At 40.3% G+C, this 11187-nt stretch overlaps 1 pseudogene; it reads right to left on the bottom strand.

Moving 5' to 3' along the window:
- Positions 1 to 873: 873 nt before the first annotated feature.
- LOC114618008 lies at positions 874 to 10196 on the bottom strand (annotated as a pseudogene).
- Positions 10197 to 11187: the final 991 nt, after the last annotated feature.

The raw sequence follows: 11187 nt of genomic DNA, 5'->3' as shown, positions 1-11187 counted from the left end.
AAACCACCAGCCTGGGAGCACTTATGGAGGGATCCAGGGCCTTAGCTGAATATATAAGAGTGGAGGGCCCTGCTGGGCACAGGTGGAAGATGAGATCCTTGACCTCATGAAGGCTGGACGCCCCAGGGGGTGGGAGTTTTGAGGGTGGGGAGGTGGGAGTGGGGGGGTAGATAGAGGTTACATCCACAAAGAAGAAGGAGGAGGTGTGAGGGGATTGGGGGTTCCTGGGTGGGTGGGGGATGGGGTAAGGGGACAACATATGAAATGTAAATAAAACATCCAATAAAAAAATTAAAAAAAAAAAATAAAAAAATAAAAAAAAATAAATAAGGAGCAGAGCAAGAGAATATTGTCATATGTGTTTGTTTATTTGTCTGGTCGTTTGTAGTGCTGGGAGGTAAACACAGTGTCTCATGTTTACTTGACAATCACTCCACTACTGAGCCAAAATCCTCATCCCAAGAAGATATTATATTTAAAGTGTTAAAGAATTTATTTATTTATTTATTTATTTAGTTATTTAGTATGTGTGTGTGTGTGTGTGCGCATGTATGTGCACATGTGTGTGTGTGTGTGTATGACAGAGTTTTTCCACGGACAGCCCTGGCTGACTTGTGTATTTTGTGTTGTTTAACTTTATGTGTTCTAGAGTTTTGCTTGCATATATTTATATATGTTACATTTGTGTCTGGCACTAGTAGAGATCAGAAGAAGGCCTCAGATTCCTAGGATTGTTAGATGGTAGTGAGCTACTGGGTGAGTGTGGGAATTGAACCTGGAACCTCAGCAAAAGCAAATGCTCTAAACTATAGACCCATTTCTCCAGCCCCTGAAGTTATTGTATTACAGAGCTATACTAGACTATAAATTTTATCAAACATACTTGGAATCTGCAATAAGAAGAAAATGTCAACCTGAAGCAGTTGTGAAGGAAATTGGTCAGTAAGAATGAAGAAATCATTAAGTTATTCATTCAGCAAACACTGGCTGAACACTTGAGTATTGCAAGCCTTGGTGATACGGTAGAGGACAAGACAAGCATCTTTCACTCTTCTGGCAGAGGCATGCACCACGTAGGAGATAGAACTCGTGAATTAAGTTCCAGAGTAGATATAAGGAGATAAAAAGACAGGGAGCTGTGCTTGGAAAGATAGGCTCCTCACACATGTCTAAAATAATATTTCATACAATGTAAATTAAAAGTAGGTAGACTGAAGTTGTTTGATTACTTTGTTTTTAAGCAATCACAGGCTTTTTCTAAAGAACCAAAGGAGGAAGCTGATGCATCTTTTTCTTTTCTGTAGAAAAATTCGACTTAATAGATTTGGAGTGCTTTTCCAGCACTTACATACTGAGCATCTTTGAACTCATTCTATAATTTCTGTACTCTTCAATTTTTTGTCTGTCAAGATGAGAGCATGATACCCACTTTCCACAGCCCATAGGCAAACTTTGCTCAGCCAGTTGTGCTCCACACCTATAATCCAGCTCTCAAAAAGGCCAGCTTGGGCTACATAGTTAGAACCCATCTGAAAACAAGTGATAAAGCCAAGCCCACAGGGAAAAGATTATGATAGACAAAGTTCTTGGCATGATTTTCAACATCCAAGGATGGCAGTTTTCTCTTTTCCTGGGGTAACATTTAGCAAAAGAGATGGATTCCAACCCGCCATGGAAAAGGTGGGAAAACAATTCTCATGGTTGAGGCAATGGCTTCGAACTCAGCTCCTGCTGACATCAGTGGATGACTTTGACTTCCATATATCCTCTAATTAATGAAAACAATGGACTGGTTCCAACCACAGCTGTGAGGTTATGGACTTGGCTACTCCTCTTTTGTCTTTCAGGCTAGAAATCACAGGTTCCTAGCTATGAGTTCATTGACTTTCATGCGTATACCTACGTTTTAATAATCAGATAACATGTTATAAAATAGATTACCTGCTCTCATTTTAGATATTCTGATTTCTTAAATGAGGCTAAGGCTGAGAAATCTCAGTGAGCTAGAACTGTAGTAAATTCCACTGGAGATGCTTCATTTATTCATGGCAAAAAAAAGTTATTTTCTTTTGGCCCTTATCTACAATTTGTACTAATATTTGCCTTACAATTATAAATGGAAAGAAATGAAAAAAGAAACAGGTCATGTGTTTCTAACATATTTTAATATCATTATTACCTAGCTTTCTATATTCATTCTAATCTATAGACTACTTAGTTAAAGTTAGATTCTATAAAACTAATTTAAATTTTGTGGTTTTGTTTTCAAATGCTATCGTTTAAGTATGACATATCCCCCAACAGGTCCATGGATTTGAACCCTTGTTTCCAGCTGGTAGTGCTGTTTGTGAAGGTTATAGAAGCTTTAGGAGGTGGGCCTTTCTGGAGGAAGTATTTCACTGGGGGATGGGCATTGGGGTCTTATAGCATGGCCACACTTAGCATTCTCTCTCTGTTCTGAGAGTGCAAATATGTCCCATGTCATCGGCCAGCTTTTCTGATTTTGCTGGCATATCTTCTGTCTATAGGCATGTCTTCTCCAACATGATGGAGTGTATCTCTCTGGAAATGCAAGCTCAAAAACCATTTCTTTCTTGTATTCCTTTTATTAGGATATTTTGTTAGGGTTTTGTGGTAGAGTATCTTGGCAAATTGGTCAAGGCCAAAGAATGCCACAAAGAATGAGAGATCTGACTAACACTTACTCCATTTTGTAACTAGGCCTAAGTTTCAATTTCCCAAGGAAGCAGGCAAGGGTTCTCAGAGAAGTCATAATGAGCCATTACATAGCAATGGCCCTGACATCTAGCTGAGACAGATAGCCAGCCCAATGACTGAGACAGTTCCTGGAATTTATCTAAGACCTGATGAAAAATGGTAAAGCTCATATAGCAACCAATTAGAAATGTACTGATATAAATGGTACTTCTCTAGCCAATAATGTTAAAAACGACCTGACCCAATCATTCCTGAAATTCCCACAGCTCCACTTAAAAGGAGTCTCCACGATTTCCTCTGGTCACCATTCTGTATGAATGGCTGACTCTTGCATCCTGGTTGTTTCTGCAGAATATACGCTCTTTGCTTTTGCATATTATTTGAGTCTGGGATTTTTCTTCAGTGATTCTTGGACCCTTACTGATCATACCATGAAACAGACTGAACAAGAAATATAGTGTGAGTGGGGGCAGCGAAAAGCTGCCTCTAGATGTGGGGGAGGGAGAGGGGGGAATTGAGGGAAGGAAGAGAGGGGGGGAGAACAACAGAGAGACACTGAGAGAAAGGTGGGAGAGAGACAAAGGCAGAGACAGAGACAGAAACAGAGATAGAAAATGAGAGTGACAGACAGACAGAGCGAGAGTGTGGGCAGTGGAGGGACCTTTTACCTTTTATGGAGTATGCTTATTGCATTTGGTTTCTTGATAATGAAGTAACTGCTGGAGCTGAGTTGCTAAAGGCAGTCTTGAGTTGAGGGAGCACCTGGTTTCTAACTTTCCTCCCTGTTCTTTACTATAAAAGGTGAAAAAATAGGAAGGGGCAGCAGTGAGTAAGGAATGGGGGCACCATGTGCTTTAGACTGCTTCCTGCTGTCTTTAGGTATAAACTGGGACCCAAGAAACCTGGGATATTGGTGAAATCCTAGAAGACCAAGATTTTTCACTTGCTGGCCAGGCTCTGCATGACCATTTGGGGCTAGGGACATGCAGGCAGCAGCAGTTGGAGAAATCTGTAAGACTGGATCACTTGGGGATAACCATTTTGAAGCTGTTTGGGATACAAATTTTGAGAGAATATGTGAAGCTGGAAGGTTACTAGAACAGACACACACACACACACACACACACACACAGGAAGAAGAAAAAGTCAAGGTGTTTAGGGGGCAATTTTTTTCTGAGGTGGACATTTAAAACTTTTAGTCCCATGGTCCTGGTAGTTGGGAGAGGGGAATCCTGAGACCAGAGAAAGGGGAATGGGGTGGGTGGGAATCCCAACCTCAGGAACAGGCAGGTGTGAGAAACAGGCTATTGACCAAAAGTACTTATCTGGAATCCATTTGACCTGTGATAGGTGGACTTAAGTTGAAATATGTATTTTTTAAAGTTTACAAAAAGTGATAAATTTTTTGATATGTTAGCATTTCCACTATTTCTAATCTTTACTAACTCCACATTGCAGAACAGGCTGTAGATCTATACCTTTGAGTTATAGTAAAGACTTGGAGACCTACAAGTGATTCTCGGTTAAAAGCATGAACATTCTTTCCTCTATCCAGAAGAATGGGTGTATATAAATTGTGTTTTTAGCACAATGAGAGCCAATTTTTAAGTCTATACTTAGAAGACAATCAAATCAGCATGGGTCTATAAAATAGTTGAAGTGTTTTACCAAAGCTAGATTAATAGCTTAGCAGAACTCCATTTATTAATGTTGAAACCATGAACGTTTGATTCTTAATATAATAATAGCACAGAGATGGAAAGAAATCTGAAATATTTTTCATATACTTTGAGCCATTTCTTATATTCTCACAAATTACATCCATATACTTCAAAACACGTTCTCATACCTGTACAACCCGAGTTTTCATGTACCTCTGTAGCTTTCATTTACACATCCAAAACATTTTCCCATATCCTCTCAACTCCAGCTTTCGAATCCTTGGCCCTCACACAAACTTTAAACCATTTATTTTAAACAATCATTCGCCATAAAGACACGGGTGAGAGATTACTGAGAGCAGTCATTATTAAACAGTTTCCTTTAAATAAAGAAGTAGTAAAAGTTTACATCGAAATCTGTTTTGTGGTATCAAGATAAACTGAACCCAGAAATAGTAGTAGCTCTAAGAAAGTAAAGCCTAAGGTCTGGTTATAGCATACATCGACCTGAGAGGGCAGCTGAAGCCCTGATTGCTGCTATTGAACGTACAAAGCTGTCACTAACCTAGTCATCAATACCAGAGACCTGAGAAGAATATATTTACCCTAAGTAAGCAGAAAGTACAGACCAAGAAGCTTCCAACCAATTAAAAATGACAGTTTTCCCTGCTACTTGGACAAATACTCTAGGTTCTTTTGTAGTCATTGGGGGCAGAGGTGCAGAGGTGCCATCAGTCTTTGGCCACCAGGCTCAGAAGATCCAACACTTTCTTGTGGAGGAGGAACTTGTGGAGACCAGCTTACTTTGTCTAGGCAAAGCAGGGCAACCAACTCCCCAGAATCCTGCTTGTCCACAGTTTGGACAGGGTTCTGGCGGTAGGTGAGGTAAGGGCAATTTTTCACCTGGTATCTGGCTTTGCCAAATTTAAAGCAATCTCCAGCTGGAGTTCTGTGGTACCCACCATCTTGCTTCAAGGACATCTAAGGGCATTGCTAGCAGCTAGCACTTCTATCCTGGGAAGCTTTTTATTGAACACTTAATGCCATACTCAGCAGATCTGTAAAGAGTTTAAGGACCATCTGTCTATTCAATATATATAAACTAAACAAACGTTGATTGTTTCTGGAACTTGTTTTTGGCTTAACTCTGAAAACAGATATAGGAGGCTAAATAAAATGTATTTCTGTAATTAATTACACTGGTACTTAGCATAACTACAAGTATAGTTCTGAAGACATAAAAATATTTGATGACTTACAGGTTACTGATAATTAACTTGCATTTCTAATTTGTCTTTAACAGTTTATAATTAGTTGGTAGCTCTTGGATAAGATTAAGATTTTATAGCTTTATCCCTGTTAAATTTGAGCATTAAAATAACATTGAATTGAGGTTCTTTTATCAAAATAAAACTTTAAGTTATAGATATAGTTCATAGATAGACTTAGAACTTTACTAGTCCTTCTATGATGAGCCATTATGAGATATTGCAGGTTTTTTTTTGTATGACTCAGTTCATCCAAATGACTAAAGCTTAAAGTGAGCCTTGAAGACAAAGAAGCTAGACAAATATCAGTGTGATCCAAGTAGACCTTAGGATGTTATTAATTTTGATTACCAAATATGCTTTCTTTCTTTCTTTCTTTCTTTCTTTCTTTCTTTCTTTCTTTCTTTCTTTCTTTCTTATTAATCATTCCATTCATTTATATCTCAAATGATATCCAATTTCCCAGTTACCCACTCCATCACCCTCCCATCCCACATCTGCCCTCCTCCCTTCCTTTTGCTCCCCGCCATACTCTCCCATTCCATCACTCCAGCATCCCCTTACTCTAGGGCATCAAACCTCCCCAGGACCAAGAGCCTCCCCTCCTGTTGCTGTCAGGCAAGGCCATCCTCTGCTACATATGTATCTGGAACCATGGATCCCTCCAGGTACACTCCTTGGTTGGTGGTCTAGTCTCTGGTAGAACTGAGTGGTCAGGCCAGCCTATGTTGTTCTTCTAATGGGGTTGAAATTCCCCTCAGCTCCTCCAGTTCTTCTGTCAGCTCCACCACCAGGTTCCCTAAGTTCAGTCTGATGGTTGGCTCCAGGCATCTGCCTCTGCTTTGATCAGTTGCTGGTCAGACTTCCCCAGGAACTGCCATACTTGGTTCCTGTCCACAAGTACCTCTTGACCATGGCAACAGTATTGTGTTTGGTGTCTACAGACATGATGTATCCCCAGTTGGCCCTTCCTTCAGTCTCTGTTCCATTTTTTTTTTTTTTTGGTTTTGTTCCTATTCTTCCTTTGGACAGAAACATTTCTGGGTTAAAAACTTTGATATGTATGGGTGGCCCCATCCCTTGATCAAGGGGTGTTCCTATCTACTGAAGGTGGTCTCCACAGGTTCTATCTCCTCCTGTTGGGTCCTGAGAGCCTCATGTTTCTCTGGTGTTTGGGACCTTCCAGTGGCTATTCCCAGTTCCTCATGCCCCCTGCTACCTATTTTTATTCAATTTCCTGACACTCTGTACCTCTCTCATGTCTCCTCAAGATTCTGATACTGCCACCCTTATTTCCTCCTCCTCCTTTCTGCCTCCTTTGTCCCCTTCTCCTTCCATCTCCCAAATCGTTCTGTTCCCCCATCAATGCAAGACTGAAGCATTCATCTCCCCTGGTCTTCCTTCCTTCTATGTTCCATATCGTCTGTAGGTTGTGTTATAGACATTGTGAGCTTTTGGGTTAGTATGCACTTCTCAGTGAGTGCATACCATGTGTGTTCTTTTGTGTCTGGGTTACCTCACTCAGGATGATATTTTCTAGTTCCATCCATTTGCCTGAAAATTTCATGAAGTCATTGTTTTTAATTGCTGCATAGTACACCGTTGTGTAAATGTACCACATTTTCTGTATTCATTCTTGTTTTGAGGGTCATCTGTGTTGTTTCCAGCATCGGGCTATTATAAATAAGGCTGATATGAACATAGTGGAGCATGTGTCCTTGTTATATATTGGAGCATGTTTGGGTATATACCCAGGAGCAGTATAGCTGGGTCTTCAGGTAGAACTATTTCCAGTTTTCTCAGGAACCACCAGACTGATTTCCAAAGTGGTTTTACTAGCTTTCAGTCCCACCAGCAATGGAGGAGTGTTCCTCTTTTTCTATATCCTCGCCAACATCTGCTGTCACCTGCATTTTTTGATCTTAGCCATTCTGACTGGTGTGTGGAGGACTTTCAGGCTTGTTTTGATTTGCATTTTTATGATGATTAAGGATGTTGAACATTTCTTTAAGTGTTTCAGCCATTTGCGATTCCTTGGTTGAGAATTCTCTATTTAGCTCTGTACCCTATTTTTAAAATAGGGTTATTTGGTTCTCTGGAGTCTGCCTTCTTGAGTTCTTTGTATATTTTGGATATTAGTCCTCTATTGGATGTAATATACTTTATTTATTAAACATATGTTGTTACTTAACTGAATTTTCTAAGAGCCTGGTGTTGCACAATTAGCAAAGATCTAAGTAGTTAGACATACATCCTAAATCAGTTTTTAGCATAGACCTTTTTAACTTTAAAATTGCATCATCATATACATTATATTCTAAACCAGAGGTAAATCACATATATAGTATCTTGTAGTAAATATAATCTTAAATTTTTATCCATAAAAATCCAAAATATCTGAGAGTTGTTGTTGCTTCCTAAGTCTAAACAGAAGATGCAATGATAAACAGAGATCTAATTATGACTTAGAAGTTTTATAACTGTTGCTTTATAGCATGTAGTCATCTTCAGATAGAAGTCACAAGGCATGTTCTCTTTAACTTTAGTAAAGATGGCTGCCAGTCATGTGGCTGGTTACATACTGATCATGTCATAAGCCAAGATGAAGGAGAGCCAAATTGTTGTTATTCAAAAGCATCTGTTTCTCAGTAGCTCTATTTTAAATATGAGGGTTGAGTCCAAGTTATATACACACATATACACAGACTTGAATCCAAGTTACATACCAACACACAGAGAGAGAGGTGAATCCAAGTTAAACACACACACACACACACACTCATGTATAGATTTTTAATTATAAATTATTTGTTACATGTTTAAAGCCAAATTTCATTACATATTTTATAGATTTAAAACCATACCCAACAAGCAACTTACAGATTCCAAGATAAGAGTTTTCAGCATAATCTTGGAAGATTTCTTTGAAAACAAAGCACAGGAAATGATAGAGATGAAATATTTTTAAGAGTAGAAAGTAGAACCGTAGCGAGAAGAGATTTGAGTTCATTTGTTTGTGAGGTAACAGAAGTGTTTAATGGCTGAGTCAACTCTCCAACCCTGGGTTACTAGTTAAACCAAATTTCTATTATCAAAGTTGAATTCCTATCCAATAAACACTTTTTAACATAAAACAATGAAACAAAAACAGACAACAGATTGGCGCACCAAGGACAGACAATAGACAGGAAAAGCAGAACTAAGGATTTCTCCAGAGAGAAAGTAGGACTTATCCCAGGAGGGCTCAGAATTGTGGTATAAGGATGGAAACATGATGGGCAGAATTTTTGCTGCACTGTCACTGATTAAATTCATGATATACTCATTATTCCAGTTATAGAGTGCCCGCTCTGCCACCTGGAAGTGAGGGCTGGAAACACATCTGGCTGACTGTTGGAAAAGAGGGTCCATAATCTTCACAAATTCTGATGGTTCAATTACACCTAAAATTTCTTCTAATTCACTTAAGAACATTACTTCTTTTGGACTATGAGTCTTTGACCAGTATTTGAGAAGTGCCATTACCACTGGTTCAGTGACGGTGCTGTTCTTCTCTAAAAACTAAAACACAGTATGCCAGCTTGGGATGGTAGACACTCAGGGACCTCACTTTGTATAAGGGCAGCAACACCTTCTACAGGAAAATCTTGTGCTCTTCCTTTAGTGGTAAGACAAATCCATTAATTGTACTTCCCAGGATCTCTAGTAATTCTGCTATGCCATTGTGGTGCTCTGTCTCATAGACAAACCTATAAAATATATTACTGATCTGTTTCCTGATGTAAGCGAGCAGGCCTAAGAACTTCACTTAGATTCTGTGCTGGGTCGTTTTTAGAAAATCTCTCTCCAGAGGATTCTCACTGTCAAAGAGTTCTAGAAGCTGCAATAGAAACTTCTGATCAATATATTTCTTTGCTATATTGGGCTAGAAATGTGAAGACTCTAAAAATCTTAAGAAACATTTATAAACAAGCTGCCGATGAGGCCAGGCTGCTTCTAACATTTGTTCATCTCCTCCTGGGTCGAATTCTGCTCCCGTAGGATTGGAGGAGGGTGGCAAAGTTCGAAACATATTAACTGCAAACGTGTGGACGGCTTCGGGGTAAATGGGCTCTGTGATTGTGTTTCGGTTGTGGGTGACATACTCCACTATCTCGCTTAGCACAGCTTGCTTTATTTCTTTTCACTTCAGGTCACTCAGTGGGTCAGAAGCAAAGTCAAAGAGGACACAACAATGACGTAGCTTCTGGATGAAAAGCTTCTCTTGACCCACTGAAGGGACATCTTGTAAAGATGGGAATTTTTGCAGTTCTCTATTATTGCTGGCATTAAACTGTGAAGAGTTTTGCCATTTGTCTTTCTTCACAGGGACTACTATTGGCTGAGGGACTGGTACTTTTATTTTAGTAGGTGTCGAAGACTGGACAGCTCTGAGGTTGTTTTTCCTGCTGGCTATCTCTACTTCTGTTGTATCTTGTCCTTCTTTTGAATATTTTCCACTTTTCACTAGTTTTGGTGGTTCTTTCTCTTTCTTGTTTTTATTTGGCATGGCTTGTGCGGACTACGGCCTCTGCAGCTCCCACAGCTGCCTGCCACCATTGCTGCTGCAGCAGCAGAAATGCCCCCGGCCCAGCCATCATGCCATCCCAGCTGCCACCACTGCCACCAGGGGACTGAGTAGCTCGTCCGCTCCCGCTTCCCCTTTTCCAGGCTCCCCTTCCAATTTTTTGACCTTGCGTTTCTTCAATTTTTCCTTTTCTAAAATTTCTCCCTCATCCTCAGAACTGGAGCTATTCTCCACTTCATACAAGGATTTCTTGACTGCATCATCCTGTGCCACTACTTGTAGGGAGGAACTCCTAGTTCCCACGGCGCAATCAAAACGATCAAACTCTCTTAGTGCTACTTACTGCTTTCAGTTTGATCCCACGCTGCTTCTCCAATACGTTCCACTCACTGAGTGGGCTGGCCGACCTCTTCCAGGAACGATCCAGTCAGGTTCTCCTCACTTTCCCGACAGCTCTGGCGCTGCCCGTGGTACCGAGCTTGGGTGTAGGCCTGGGGGATTAAAGAAATACTCAGACTCGGGTCATCCGTTATGAGAGAATGCCAAAACTTTTACTGAGCAGGTTCAATACATATACACCAAGCCAGGGAAGGAAAAATACAAACTCAGGAAAAAACAGGAACTCAACTGGGGGGTGGGCAATAGAATGTCAAGTGTAAACTCCTTTCCTAGGGCACCAAGTATTAGTCAGGATGTTTTGATCCTAGAGGAATAGCAGAATGTTACTTAGTTGACAGCAGCATATGGAAAGGCTCAACCAGGGCATAGCAGCCCTTTGGGGCCCTACAGGTAGTAAATTGCAACACCATGTGGGAGTATTCCTATAACCTCCAAGAGGGAACTGAGAGCTGAAGGTATGGTATTGCAGGTTGGAGCCAGAGTTAGCCAAGGGAATACAGGGGAAAAGGGGGCCAAGTAAGTGTCTTTAGTAGGGAGAACCATATGGATATCGAAGATCAGAGATGAGAAAGCA

The sequence above is a fragment of the Grammomys surdaster genome, unplaced genomic scaffold, assembly GCF_004785775.1.
Source record: "Grammomys surdaster isolate TR1022 unplaced genomic scaffold, NIH_TR_1.0 139, whole genome shotgun sequence".
Lineage (NCBI taxonomy): Eukaryota > Metazoa > Chordata > Mammalia > Rodentia > Muridae > Grammomys > Grammomys surdaster.
Note: the sequence above shows the minus strand (reverse complement) of the source record. Positions and strands in the feature narration are given on the sequence as shown.